Here is a 13,376-nt window from a genome sequence, read left to right as displayed (position 1 = left end):
GCTCTCTGAGAGGGATGGAGGAATTGAACCTGGGTCGGCCGCATGCAAGGCAAATGCTCTACCCACTGTGCTATCACTTCTCTGCCAATTCAAAAGTAACCCCTGAAAAATATAAATATATATTTTTAAGAAAGAGCACTGCCAGGTATTCCCCCTCCCCCCTAAAAAAAACACCAAATTAGGTAATATCTTTCCAATGAATAACTTAATATGCTATTAGTCCTTGAACTTTGGTCAAAAGAAAGGTGATCCCAAAGAAAAGAAAAGAAAAGAAAAGAAAAGAAAAGAAAAGAAAAGAAAAGAAAAGAAAAGAAAAGAAAAGAAAAGAAAAGCAATCCTTGAGGTCACAATACTAGACCTTATAAATGAACAACAAGGTCTAATTTCTCCCCTGCTTTATTAATTTGCTAGGGCTTCATAGGGGTTCAACAACAACAAAAAAAAAAAACCCACAAACTAAATGGCTAAAGCAACAGAAATAAATCGTCACAGTAATTTCTAAAGGCTAGGATTCAAAACTAAGGTAATACCAGCATTGGTCCCTTCTGAGTGCTATGAGAGTGAATCTGGTCAGTTCCTCATATCTATATTTTAATGGTTTTCTGTGAATGCTCCTCCCTTGCCACCCCTCTTTGGGTGATTTGAAGCTCACATTGTCTTCGCCTGTGTTTATGCCTGTCTCCAAGTTGTTCTTTGTTATGAGAATCATAGACATTTTGGATTAGGGCCCATACTAAAGACCTCCTTTTGACTTGATTAGCTCTATAAAATGCCTTAAATACAAATGAGGATGCATTCTGAATTGCCAGTGGTTAGGACCTCAACATATGAGGGGTAGGGGGAAAAAAAGGCAAGATTAAACTATAACACCTGTTCTCCAAGAAAATTTTGACATTTATGGTTTTAAACTTAGCAGACTGAGTTTACAGATCACATGCCTTGATCTTTCACTTTTAGAGAATTTATGCTTGTCTCTGGTGCCAATGCCAAAAACAAAACTCCAGATTGCTGTTTTCTCTGGTTTTATTTTTTATTCTTTTATTGTGATATGGTGATTTATAAAGTTGTTTATAACATAGTTGATTCAGGCAGTCAATGATCCAACACCAGTCCCACCACTGATATGACCGTCCCTCTTCCACCAACCCAGTTTCCCACCCACCCCTCAAGCCTGCCCCCTATAGCAGGTACAAACAAATTTATGATGCTTGTTAAAACAAAAAGACAAATGGAATTATAAAAAAATAGGTCAGTAAAAGTCAATTTATTATAATTGCTATATCTCACTATCGTGTTTCTAAAGTCACCAAGTTATTAGTATATTTTTCTAGTTGTTACTAATTTTGTAGGGATTTTTTTATCCCTTCTAAATTTTCTGACGAAATTTAGACTTTTAAATAGTTAAAAAAAAGTGCCCAAGGGCCAAAGAGATTGTATTGGAAGTAAGGCTTTTACCTTGCGTGTGGCAGACCCTAGTTTTCTCCCCAGCCCTGCATAATATAGTCCCCAAGCACCATCAGGAGTGATCCCTGAACACATTGTCAGGAGTAAGTCCTAAGTACTTCCGGTTGTGGACCGAGACACCTTTCCAGAAAAAGAAAGTGCTAAGAGCCATATACCTTAAATTTACTTAAATAGCATAAAAGCATGGAACCAGTCACCATTTGAAGTTTAGAGAAATATTTGTTTCAATGACTATCAGACCTGGCAAGAGAGTACAGCAAACAGGGAACTTGGCTTACAAATGGTCATGCCAGATTTAATCCCCAGGGTCAAATACTGTGCCCTAAACACTGTCGAGTGTAATCTCTGACAACAAAGCCAGGAATGAACACTGAGTACAGCCAGGTATGGCACAAACTTTAAAAAAATTAAAAATTAAATAAACGGTTACAAGTCGTGAGTATTTTGGTAAACAAAGCCCTACTTTTCAACTGTATAGAACACATTCTCGTCCTAAGTCGTGCAGCAACATTTTTAATTACATCAAAGTTAGAAATGCTTAGTTACAGCACTTAATCAACACTTTTATTGAGCAGTGTGAACAAAGACTACTCTTTTCCTATTTGGATTCAAAGATCTTATGTAGAAAAAGAAAATGCAAGCAACAGCAACTAGACGTTCTTTAACCATGATGTCACATGTTCCCCTGGTAATGTATGAATGTTGCATATAAAGTAAGTATATTTAGGAAAATGTGTGATAATTGGATAAGTAGTTGCGATTAAACTGGATCACACCAAATTTCTGGGACTGCAAGATATTCATGAGAAGACGTACTGAGGAAAAACATTCTTGAATAACAGGAATGACTAACGTTCTTGAATAACTAACAGGAGCTCTGTATTATTTCCCTGCAGGTCTATTTTTAGTGAGGCACTTGATATGAAGTGACCACCCGAACAGCTCAGACACCAGTCCCTCTTCATTCTCTGCCATTCCTGCTGTACTGAAGGAAGTGGATTGATTATTCCCCCAGGGCCTCCTCACAGACTCCTTCCAGCTACAAGTCATGAAGCTATTAGCTCCAGTAACCCCTGCAGGTCCCAGGCTTCTCATCTTAAGCATCTTTAGAGAACATATCTTGTTTGTTTTAACTTTTTGCCTAAATCATCACCATCTTGATTTATTTTTTATTAATATATAGCAAGCGTTTTTCATGTAGAGGCCTTCTGTTAAGACTGAAAAATGTAGCAAGAGTTATCAGTAAAAGTCATAGAGAAACAAATACTCCTCTAAGAAGTTTTCATTTCTGTGAGTAACACACTAAAAATAAGTTGATTATAACTCGTATAGGAAACATTTTTATACACAGTTTGGGGAGGAGGGAAGCCACTACATATGGTCTCTTGATGGAAAGCTATTCTTTGTTGTGTCTTCATTGTATATTTAGTCACTGTAAGGATCAAACATATCAAAGATTTTGGCAAGAACTCTTTCCTTCCTTTTCCAATTTCCCTCAGATTGTACAAACTCTGGCCTTTGAACACATAAAACCAGACAAGCCCATAACTGTAAACGTAATCTGCCTGAAAATTAATAGACAGAGCAACTTTATATTCTAGTCTTAGTCTAAAATTGCAGTTCTTAAAGTGAGGAATAGAACTGGAAATTATAAACCAGAACAAAGGATTTTTAGTGCCATATGTCTGGAAGAAAATTAACATTAATACCAATAGTCTCTCTTTTACTCTCATATTCCCCCAACCCCTCACCCACCCCATTTTTATACTGGCTACCTAGGCATATTTCCATTTTCAAAACTTTGCCACATATTAACTTTAAATATATATTTTAATCTGAGAATTTTTCCTTTTGAAAATCAGCAGCTACTGGAATTCATGAAAGTCATAATAACAGTATAAAACTGAGATGATCTAAAAGTCAAACACTCAAAGTTCTACTCTCAGTGAATATTAATTCAACTTATTATTAAATTGAAACATGAAATAGACTTTGTGGGGGCAGGAGAGGGGAGGCAGAATGGGAGGAAGGCTAATAAAAGTCCAAATAGTTCTATTTAGCTGGTATGAAAAAAGGAATTATACTGCTTGGGGTAGTTAATGGGATAAAAAAGGGGGGTTTTAATTGGAAAATTAACTATAATATCAACCAAGTAGCAAGTAATGAGTATGTTGGGACAGTACTTTACAACCATTAGCAGGCATAGGAGTCATCTGGAGATCTGATTAAGTTGCACACCCTGACTCAATGTCTGCAATTGGGGTTCAAGATTCATACTTCTAACATGTGCTTGCTGCTTCTGATGCCACTAACATGAGAGTCACAGTAGGAGTCTGAACAGTGTAATGAAGCATTTCTCTTCTCTGGGGATAGGCATCCCCCGAAGCATTTGAGAAATGGTACAGCAGGCATGGCTTTCACCTTGCACATTACCAATGCAATTTTTAATTCATGTGATCCCCGAAACCCACCAAGAGTGAAGCTAAGTTCTTACATGCTTTTTCCTTTTCAAAAAACGAGTAACTACACGTAGCACTTATTATTAGAAATATCTGGCAAGCACTATTTAGGTAAAAGAAGTAGAAACCAAATTCCATGAGAAGAGCAGAAAGAGATCAATTCCAGCAGAGAACTCATTTAAAAAAAAATAAATCTTCGGGGGATACCTACAAAACAGAACTTGGAAATGGATTGGATTTGATTTGTGATGCAGAGAACATTCAAATGCAGGAAAAGAGGATATTGTGGCAGGAGGATCTGTATATATGATGAAGTTAGAAAAGACATCAAATACCAAACAAAGATGTTAGAACTTTAAGTTGAAACAGATTAAATACTGGCTCATACTATGACCAGCCTGAATTCTCAGCACCATGGCTCCTTATGACTGAAATTGGATCAAGACTGGGCATAGAAGACTCATTGTAGATTCACAAGCAATGGAATCTACACCACCATGGAGGCTTGGTGACTTGGAGAAAGACCTTTGTCCCATTAAGGGAAAAAATGTCCGTTTAAACTGGTAGATGCAGAACCAGAGCAATAGTACAACAGGCAGGAGACTTGCCTGCATGCAGCTGACTTGGGTTCGATCGCCCAACCCAATATGGTGCTATGTCTCCCCTGGCCATCCAAGTCTTCAGGATGGCCAGGGGAGGCCCAGGTGGCTCTCTACCTCGACGCCTGGATTGGGTGGTCTCAGGCCGACTCATCATAAAGATCATACACCATGACCAAGTAAGATTCATCCCAGGATTGCAAGGATGGTTTAACATTTGCAAGTCAATCAACATAATTCATCATATCAATAAAAGAAAAGATAAAAACCATATATCATATCAATAGATGCAGAGAAAGCATTTGACAAGATCCAGCACACATTTATGATGAAAACTCAGAAAAATGGGCATTGAAAAAACTTTTCTCAATATAGTCAAAGCCATCTACCACAAGCCCATGGCAAGTTATCATTCTCAATGGGAAAAAACTAAAAGCCTTCCCTATAAGATCGAACACAAGACAAGGTTGCCTGTTTTCGCCACTCCTATTCAACATAGTACTGGAAGTCCTGGCCATAGCAGTTAGACAAGAAAAATATATCAAGGGCATGCAGAATAGGAAAGGAAGAGATCAAGCTATCACTATCTGCAGATGATATGATACTATATTGAGAAAACCCTAAAATCTCTACAGAAAAGTTTCTAGAAACAATAGGTCAGTATAGTCAAGTGGCAGGCTACAAAATCAACACCCGAAAGTTTGTGGTTTTCTTATATACAAATAATGAAAGAGAAGAAAGAGACATAGAAAAAAAACCCATTCACAATAGTACCTCAGAAAATCAAGTACCTTGGAATCAGCTTAACCAAAGAGGTGAAGGACCTATACAAGGAAAATTACAAAACACTACTTTAAGAAATGAAATAGGACACTAGGAAATGGAGACATATCCCCTGCTCATGGATAGGCAGAATTAATATTGTCAAAATGGCAATACTCCCCAAAGCACTATACAAATTTAATGCTGTCCCTATCAGGATACCTATGACATTTTTCAAAGAAATATACAAAACACTCCTGAAATTCATATGAAACAATAAACTCCCACAAATAGCTAAAGCAATCTTTGGGGAAAAGAAGATGGGTAGCATCACCATCCCCAACTTCAAACTCTACCACAAAGCAGTAATAATTAAAACAGCATGGTATTGGGATAAAAACAGATCTGCAGACCAATGGAACAGAGTTGAATATCCTGTCACAGACTCCCAAATATATGGCCACTTAATCTTTGACAAAGGAGCAAGAAATGTGAAGTGGAAAAAGGAAAGCCTCTTTAACAAGTGGTGCTGAGAAAACTGAATAGCTACATGCAATAAAATGAACTCTGACCTCTGTCTAATGCCAGGCACAAAAGTCAGATCAAAGTGGATTAAAGACCTCAATAACAGACATGAATCTAGAAGGTACATAGAGGAAAATGTAAGCAGAACCCTCCATGACATTGAAAATAAAAGCATCTTTAAGGAAGAAACAGCACTGACCATGCAAGTGGAAGCAAACGTAAACAAATGGGAGTACATCAAACTAAGAAGCTTCTGCACTTCAAAAGAAACAGTGACCAAAACACAGAAAGAGTCCACTGAATGGGAAAGAATATTTACCCATTACCCATCTAACAAGGGATTAATATCCAGAATATACAGGACACTAGCAGAATTGTATAAGAAAAAATCCTCCAACCCCATCAAAAAATGGGGAGAAGAAATGAACAGAAGTTTCCTCAAAAAAAGAAATACAAATGGGCAAAAGATACATGAAAAATCCTCCACATCGCTAATCATCAGGGAGATGCAAACAAAAACAACAATGAGATATCATCTCACACCACAGAGACTGGCACACATCCAAAAGAACACAAGCAACCAGTGCTGGCGTGGATGTGGAGAAAAAGGGAAGCTCCTTCACTGTTGGTAGGAATGTGACTGGTCCAGCCTTTCTGGAAAACAATATGGACAGTCATTCAAAAACTAGAAATTGAGCTTCCATATGACCCCACAATACCACTTCTGGAATATATACTGGGATGCTTAAAAAGCACAGTAGAAATGACATCTGTACCTATATGTTCATTGCAGCACTATTCACAATAATCAAAAACTGGAAACAACCCGAGTGCCCTAGAACAGATGACTGGTTAAAGAAACTTTGGTATATCTACACAGTGGAATACTATGCAACTGGTAAGAGAGATGAAGTCATGAAATTTGCTTATAAATTGGTAGATATGGAGCGTATCATGCTAAGTGAAATAAGTCAGAAAAAGAGGGACAGACATAGAAGGACTGCACTCATTTGTGGAGTATAGAATAATATCACATGAAGCTGACACCCAAGGACAGTAGATACAAAGGCCAGGGGGGTTGCCCCATAGCTGGAAGCCTGCTTCATGAGCAGAGGGGAGCAGGCAGATGGGATAGAGAAGGGATCACTAAGAAAATAATGGCTGAAGGAATCAGTAGGGATGGGAGATGTGTGCTGAAAGTAGATAATAGACCAAACACTGTGACCTCTCAGTGTTTGTGTTGCGAGTCATATGCCTATAAGTAGAGAGATAGTATGGGGAATATTTTCTGACATGGAGGCAGGAGTAGGGTGGGGAAGGGGGAGTATACCGGGGATATTGGTGGTGAAGAATGTGCACTGGTGGAGGGATGGGTGTTTGATCATTGTATGAATGTAACACAAACATGAAAGCTTGTAACTATCTCACGGTGATTCAATAAAATTTTTTTAAAAAGAAAAAGAAAGTCCTTCCTGACCGCCCATCAAGCTCAAGGGTAGAAACACTACCTAGGATTGTTCCTCTTCTCCTTAGTCCAATAACTAAATTAACATCTTAATTCTACTTCTTAACATTAGTTATTTTGTATGGACAAAGTAAGAGATAAAGTGAGGCTTGTAGGGCGGCTCTCCTGGGAACATCTCGCCACGGACTCAGATTATAGTGCTTAGGCAAGATTAATATTTCCTAACCCTAGCAGGGTCTGAATCTAGTAATTGCTTTAGTGATGACACTCTCAGCTCTTCTCATTCCATGACCAAGCTCTTAACTTATAGTTAAGCATTATGGCACTTTGGCCAGGCCCATTTCTATACCACGGTAGCACATAGCTCACCGCTTGCCCTGAGTCTATCTAGTCCATCATCGGGACACTGCTCTGGGGTGCTAGACACTAAGGGCAACTGAGGCTTAAGTTGAGAGAACAGATGTCCAGGAGGTAAACATCATTCAGAGTCAATTAACTCCCATGTTACAAAAGCATAGCATTAACTTTCTTCTTGTGTCCATACAAGAAGAACATTTCTCTGAATTAACTATGCAAAGGACTTGAGAAGAGAAAAGCAATTTTTGCAAGTCAACAGAGCACAAAGAAAGAGTTTACAAGTAAACACAGAGGAATGGAAGCACTGTGATGGGAGTAAATCAATAAACCTAGACTCCCTGTGGCAAGGCAGAAGGGACAAACCAATCTTATCCTATAGGCCCCCAAACCCGCCAGGAGTGATCTCTGAGCATAAAGCCAGGAGTCAGCCCTGAGAAATGTTGGGTATGGCCCCAAACAAAGCATATAAATAAATAAACATGCAGATGTTTGTGTGATGTGATTTTCCAAGGTATTTGGTATGCCATTTCAGAGAACCATCTGAATAATATTGCATATGTCCATAGCAATAAAATAATGGGAGAATTCTTTCCAAATAAGATGAATTCTCATCCAAACAAACTTTTAAAAACTAAGCTGGTGCCCTGAGAGTTCCATGGGAAAACCAACTTCTCTAAGAAACAGAATCTCCTCCAATAACAACACTTTATGGAGCCCCTGAGCTCCAGAGTCTGGCAAAGAGAGTCCAGCTTCAACTCAAAGACACCCGCCCACAGCTTCTCCTTTTATTCAAGACAGGATATAAATGAGGTAGCAAAGTAATTTACCTTATCCAATGCGTGTTCAAGTGCATAGATGAATACATGGATGGATAAATACTTATCTATCACTACAAGCTTATTGGAGCACTAAGTTCTATTTTCAACCCTCTTCAAACTCAAAACTTAAGACTTCACACATAGCAGCTACCTCCCTGGCGTGCCTGCTGCATCAGCTCCTCTTCTCTAAAATTGTTCTCATCTAAGGACTACTGGGACTCCCTAAGCTTCCATAGTTAATGGCTTCTCTGCCTGTTGGGGTCCACCCCAAATATTTGTTGCCTAAAAGGTCACCACTGAGTCGCTGCCGAGATGTGATCCTGGGGGCTGCACGTGTGCGGCCTCTCTGGAGCTGCACGAGCATGACTCCAGAGGCCAGCTAAACTACTTTTGGTATGGGCAACTCCTTGCAGAATGTCTCCAGACTGAGAACTAAGCCGCGGCCCCATGCCTGCCCAGGAGGGGAAAGGTATTTCTCTCTCTCACCTTTTTCCTTGCCGGGGGCTAAGGGCATGGTGACCGCCATATTATGATGAGAGGTACAAGCTTGCAATGATCCAATATCTGGAAGAAACTTCCCTGGACTTAGTTGCTAAAATACAAAAATCCAAAACCGCTATTGCGGCCATGTGACCTCATGTCTCTTCACAACAGTCTGACTCTCGTGGGGAACTCCAAACAATAATAGTGAGGTTTTTGTTGAAATATTGAATGTAACCAAAGTAAAGAGAAAGTAAAGTGAAATTTATCAGTTCGGGGTGGGGGGGGCAGGATGGGAGGTATACTGGGTTTTTGGTGGGTTTTTTTTTTTGGTGGACTAATATGGGCACTGGTGAAGGGATGGTTGTTTCAGCATTGTATAACTGAGACTTAAACCTGAAAGCATTGTAATTTTCCACCTGGTGATTCAATAAAATAAAAAAAATTAAAAAATATAAATAAATAAATAAATAAATAAAAGGTCACCATTGCCCAGTACATTGCAGAGCTGAGTTTGTTCTGTCACAAAGAACTTTTATTCCCCATCATTCTTCATATTATATTTTCAGCCAAGACAGACTTATCCATCACTTAAGTCATCACATACTACAGAGCTTTAGACCTTTCTTTTAAAAATGGCAATGGTTTAAGAACTTTATGAAAGGAGTGGAACTGGCCTGGAGATGACAACATTGCAAAGATTTTCAGGTACCCTGAAAGTTTGCTCAAAATATTAACAAAAGAACCACCTTGTTTTGTACTCAGAAATTCAGGAAATTTTGAAAGTGTCTGCCAAAAAGGTCAAACAAAAGAATAACTCTCAACTCCCCCAGATGCTAAATGAGCAGTATTAAAAGATGAACCCCACCAGATCTACTTATCACTTGCATCACTTGTCATCCCGTTGCTCATCGATTTGCTCGAGCGGGTGCCAGTAATGTTTCCATTCATTCCTGTCCCATGCTAGTGTAGCCCAATGGCATCTGCTCACTCCAGGAACACAAAGAGCCTCAAGTCATTCATTCAGGGGCTGGACAAAGAAATCTGACCATCATGTGGGTGGCCATTTGGTCTTTTGACATCCTGTGGAATCCAGTCGGTAACAGCTCTAGTCCAGTGGTCATCTCCAAATCCAATCCGGCCCATCTGATTTTTAACACCTTGGCAAATGATACAGCATCCCTGATTCTCAATCGTTGATGGAGGTCGGAACTCCGGATTCCTTCTCTCACTTGAGTGAAACGTGATATTTCAAGCATAGCTCTTTCAATTCCTCTTTGGGATACCCGAATAACGTTCTCATCCTGTTTTCATAGGGCCCAGGTGTCTTTTTTTTAATTTATTTTATTGAATCACCATGTGGAAAGTTACAAAGTTCTCAGGCTTATGTCTCAGTTATACAGTGCTCAAACACCCGTCCCTTCACCAGTGCCCATATTCCACCACCAATAAAAACAAAACAAAACAAAACAAAAACCCAGTATACATCCCACCCCTCATCCGCCAAACCCCCCTGCGTGACTGATAATTTCACTTCCTTTTCTCTTTACCTTGATTATATTCCAGATTTCAACACAAAATTCACTATTGTTGTTGGAGTTCCAACACAGACTCACTATTTTTGTTGGACTTTATCCCCCAAGAATACAGCTCTATTGACAAGGAAATATTTGATAATAAGTTTTCCACTGATGAGAATGAAGAGATAAAAAGTCGTGCGGCCGCACTAGCGGCCACGCGGTTTACAATTTCTGTATTATAGTAATTAAGTCCAGGGAGATTTAAGTTGGAAATTGAATCATTTCCCTTCCTGGAACAGCATGGAGCAAAAGCTTAGTTCACAGTCTGCATACATGGTTGCAAGCACTCGCTGGAACCCCAAGTCATAAAGCTGGCTCTGGCTCCTGCTCGTTCCACATCCACGCGGCTGTGCAAAGGCATGGCCACCCGAGTCGAATCTCGGCCGGAGCCTGAGCTCCAGCCCTGGCCCGAGACTGCCCAGGTGTCCCACTGTTTCAAGTTCAAAGCACATTTTTTTTTCTTCCACGCCACAAAGTTCATACCTGCTCAAAGGACCCACAAAATGTTGGACCGGGCCCAGGTCTCTGAGGCATATGTTAGTGCAGGAAGAATGGTGGAGTCAAAAAGATGTGCCCAGAGCCAGAGGTTCTTTGTCCTCTTAACAACTTCTTCGAAGCTCTTGAAGGCATTCCACGGTGCTCTCCTCCTCCTGCACAGCTCAGGTGTCAGGTCATTTGTCATGTTGAGTTCTTGACCTAGGTACACATAACTGCTGCATTCGGAGATATTCGTTTCATTGAGAGCAAATAGAACATCAGGAACTAATCCGTTTCTCATAAACACTGTCTTTGTGAGAGTGTATTCTGACCTTTCCACACTCATGGTCAAAGTCGGCCAGCATTTGTGCCGCTTGGCTAATATTTGGTGTTAATAGAAGGATGTCATCAGCGAAGCAGAGGTGGTGTAGTTGCCAATCCTCTATCTTCACTCCCATTCCTTCCCATTCCAGTCATCACATGACATTCTCGAGGGTGGCACTAAAGAGTTATGGTGAAATGATGTCACCCTGCTGAACCCCTCTCTTTATGTTGATGATCACTTCTGTATAGAATGGTGAGATACTGGTGGTGAATCCATATACATTTCACAGAGGATCCTGATATAAACACCAGATCCAAGTATACAGAAAATCATTAGAAACTTTAGTACATTTACACAGTGGAATACTATGCATCTTAGTTAGGAAAGATAAAGTCATGAAATTTTCTTACAAGTGAATGGGCATTGAGACTATCATGCTACGTGAAATGAGTCAAAAAGAGAGGGAGAGACATAGAATGACTGCACTCATTTTTGGAATAAAAAATAACATGAGACTAATACCCAAAGACAGTAGAGAGAAGGGCCAGGAATACTGCTCCGTGATTGGAAGCCTGCCTCATGAGCTGGGGAAGAAGACATCTGGGATAAAGAAGAGATCACTAATTCAAAGATGGTTGAAGGGATAGGAGATACGTGCTGAAAATAGATAAAGGAACAAACATGACAGCCTCTCAGTATCTGTACTGCAAACCATAATGCCCAAAAGTAGAGAGAGTAAGAGGCCAATTGTCTGCCATAGAGGCAGGGTTAGGGGAGGGATATGGGGGTGGGGGGTAGAGGGATACTGGGTTCTCATTGCTCTTAGAAAATGTACACTGGTGAAGGCATGGGTGTTTTATCATTGTATGACTGAAATTCAAGCATGAAAGCTTTGTAACTAGTTCACAGTGATTCAATTAAAAGAACGTCACTGTCATCCCATTGCTCATCGATTTGTTCGAGCGGGCACCAGTAACGTATCTCATTGAGAGACTTTTTGTTACTGTTTTTGGCATATGTAATACGCAAGGGTAGCTTGCCAGGCTCTGCCTCTCAGACTCGATACTCTCAGTAGCTTGCCAGGCTCTCCGAAAGGGGCGGAGGAATCGAATGCGGGTCGGCCGCATGAAAGGCGAACACCCAACCGCTGTGCTATCACTCCAGCCCAAAAGAAAGAATATAAAAAATAAAAATAAAATTTTAAATCATTGTAACTCATGTGCACTGAGACCATTTTACTTCCAAAATCGCCCGCGTAGTCACCTCTCAGACCCATGAACTCCACTGTGTACAATGCTGCTACCACAGCTGAAAGGCCTAGTTGTCCTGAACTAGTACTCGTGTTAAAGCTCTTATTCTCTTTAATATAACACATTCTCTTATTCTCTTTAACACAGCTCTCTGCTCCCCAGTATGGTGAAAACAATTCTCAGCACCATGGCTGACTTACCTCAGGCCAGGACCCCTCTGTCCTTAGCGTCTCGGTGAAAGCGTCTCTTCTACCATGAGAGGAGAATAACTGTTCTCTGCGCAGGTTTGCACAATCACCATCTGCCAGAATCAACTCATCACCAACTTCCAGTTATCATTTCATGATTCTACTTACTTTACCTCTAAAGAGCCCCAAACTCAGAGGCTAAGTTAATTAGCCAAAACCACACCATCAATGGCAATACCAAAGTTAATCTAGTCTTGATTCCAGATTAATCAGTCCCTAGGCCTACATTCCCCAAATGACACATTGATTAATTAATTCCTAGGCAATTAGATTTAGGAAGGAAGAAAGAAGGGAAGGGAAGGAGGGAGGGAGGGAGGGAACGAGGGAGGGAGGGAGGGTAGGAGAGGGGAAAGGGGAGAGAATAGATTAAGGCAGAACCCACCATACATACCTAAGTTCCTGGTCCTCTTCTATATCTCCAGCCCAACCCTAGGAATTCACAACTGTGGACAATTCTATAGAAAAACACAAGAGCTTTCCGTTTTCTTGACATTCACAGTACTAACTTAATTATTATAATGTGACCACCATACATATTCTGAACCACTAAAAGGTAGGATTGGCAAG

The sequence above is a fragment of the Sorex araneus genome, chromosome 1, assembly GCF_027595985.1.
Source record: "Sorex araneus isolate mSorAra2 chromosome 1, mSorAra2.pri, whole genome shotgun sequence".
Classification (NCBI taxonomy): domain Eukaryota; kingdom Metazoa; phylum Chordata; class Mammalia; order Eulipotyphla; family Soricidae; genus Sorex; species Sorex araneus.
Note: the sequence above shows the minus strand (reverse complement) of the source record.